Genomic DNA, 2,790 nt, shown 5'->3' on the forward strand with positions numbered 1-2,790 from the left:
TAAAATACTTCAAGACATGTAACATAACTTATTTATATGTTAATTTAACAAGGTAAAACTTGGTTTTTCAAAGTATAAGTATTTTTAGAAAAATGGTCATTAAATGATTTTGTTGTAACAAAAATGTTTAACTTCATATGTTTCACTAATGTTTCACTTATGCCGTATGATTTTGAATACAAACCAAGGTATTTACAGTTCATAGTCTTAAAGAAGAACTCGATCCAAGAAGATGGCAAGTTGAATCAACGAAAACGGATTTGTAACGAAGAAACTATGACCGAAACAAAATTGGTTATCCTAGATCATTTCAACTACGGGATCAATTGGAAAAAAATGATATAAATCACATATTTCTAAGATAACATGATATTTTATATATATGTACTTATAATTCAATTTTATATGGTTCAGGATCACCCGTAAACAACACGAGAAGATTAATCATAAGATCCCATGATTGTACGCAACACGTCATTTGACAACACCGGTACTTTATGTACGCAACACGTCATTTGACAACACCGGTACCATGGGTCAAGATTAATCTCGACCAATACATATACGATGGGGTTTTATTGATTTCGTTGGGGGTTTTATTTATTTCATTGCGGGTATATTAAACATCTAAAAATGAACCATTAAAATTGAATTACTAACATCGGACTGCTAACTACGGACTAAGGAATTATTCAAAGTATTAAAAGTATAACAAGTATATATTTATAACGTTTGTTTAAAAATGAAAACATATTGATATATTATATATGAATAGGTTCGTGATATCAACCGGAAGACCGAGTCAAAATATATATATCATCAAGCAAGAGTGAGTATATAGTCCCACTTTTAAACTCTAAATATTTCGGGATGAGAATACATGTATTTTATGTTTTACGATATGGACACAAGTAACTGAAAAATATATTCTACGTTGAGTTGTACCACTGGCATACTTCCCTGTAGCTTGGTAACTAATATTTACAGCGGTATTGTAAACGCGAATCCTGTTGATAGATCTATCGGGCCTGACAACCCCAACCGGACTGGACGACCAGTATTCAACGGTTGCACAGTACTTCGTTTTGTGACTACACTTGGTACGGTGTAGTAGGATTTCATATTAAAGGGAATATGCGACGTGAAAATGTTAAGTATGGTTACCAAGTACTCAACCACTTAGAATATTTTTATTGAAATGTTTATATACGAAATCTTGTGGTCTATATATATATATTGCTGCGCACTAAACCTATATCTCACCAACTTTATGTTGACGTTTTTAAACATGTTTATTCTCAGGTGATAATTAAAGCTTCCGCTGCATTATGTTGAATCTAAGCAGGATCATGCGTACTCATATTTGTGTCAAAAATAAAACTGCATATCCGAGGACGTGTGTTGTAAAATATGCTAGAAATTGTGTTGTTATTATCATTTGTAAAGTTTGTAAGTCGAAGATTATCGTTAAACGATAATCATCTTTTTATTGTCTAAAGCTTGTAACAAAAATAATGGTTTGGTTTGTAATGTATAATATATGCAGTTTTCCTTTTTAAAAATGTCGCATATAGAGGTCAATACCTCGCAATGAAATCATACGTTATCTAACACGTTCTTATGGTTAAGGACGGGTTATGACATCCAAGGTATTCTAGTAATTTGACAAGTCAAGATCGTGCCATCACAATTTCCTTCATAGAACATTAACAATGTTCATTCCGAAATTCATATCTTTGAATTCTGGACCATTACAAGCGGTGCTTAATCGCAAGAAGAAGAAACAAAAGGACAAAACTCCGAAATAGAAATTGGGGTATAAATTGCAGCAAATAAAAGAGAGCATTAACTGTGAATGATAATGATTATAGAAGACAGAAGCAGAGACTTTGAAATATAAGGGAACATATAAATCCCAACGACAAACCAGAAATTATAAACCATATATATCGATGCATATAGCAATATAAAGACACGGGAGAACTAGAAACACTATAAACCCAAGAGTATAGTAGAAGTAAATAGATTCTTCCGGCGGTAGATGAAAAAGAAGAATGACCGATATGAAAGTTAGAAGTATATCGAGAATCAGAACTGGATGGAGCATATTGATGAATACTTTAAAATATGAGTTGAGGGGGAAAGAATAGAAGGTGATGAAACAGGACTAGGAACTTAGAAATCAACAGATTTAACTCACACAATGGCGGAATAAGTGAATCAAACCCTCTAGTGAATAGGTTAAGTTTTTTTTGATTAATTTAGTCAAACCACAACTAAACTAAGTGTGATTAGATCAACACCTAGAGCTATTATTCACCACCTGGGTGATTTGGACTGAGAGAGAATCGGAGGAGCTCACTAGATCTGAGTGTGTGTAACAAATGAGAGGCTTAACCTAAAATGAAGAACATAAGACTTTATATACCCCTGCTGTTGACTCACCTATACAATTCATTCATCACATGTACGAGTTGGCTTCATCAGCCGTAAGGGTGATCACTCACTCGTGTCTTCTCATTTAGGTTGTAATTGTGACTTAGCTCAGCATCAACCGTGCGTATGAGCCTGTCAGCTGTATTAGTGAGGCTTCACTCGTACGTCTGACTAAGTCTAACATAGTGAAACATCTAAATCTCGTTCCTGCAGTTCCTGTAACCACATACAAACACGGATAGGATAATAACGAGCAATCATGGTGGCCTGTAAACTGTTGTACCTGCAATGGACGTGGGTAGATGTCTAGGGACTTGCATAAAATGCATCAACAGAAGGTGTGAGTTGTAAGGA

This window comes from Rutidosis leptorrhynchoides, chromosome 5, assembly GCF_046630445.1.
Source record: "Rutidosis leptorrhynchoides isolate AG116_Rl617_1_P2 chromosome 5, CSIRO_AGI_Rlap_v1, whole genome shotgun sequence".
In the NCBI taxonomy this organism is placed as follows: Eukaryota; Viridiplantae; Streptophyta; class Magnoliopsida; order Asterales; family Asteraceae; genus Rutidosis; species Rutidosis leptorrhynchoides.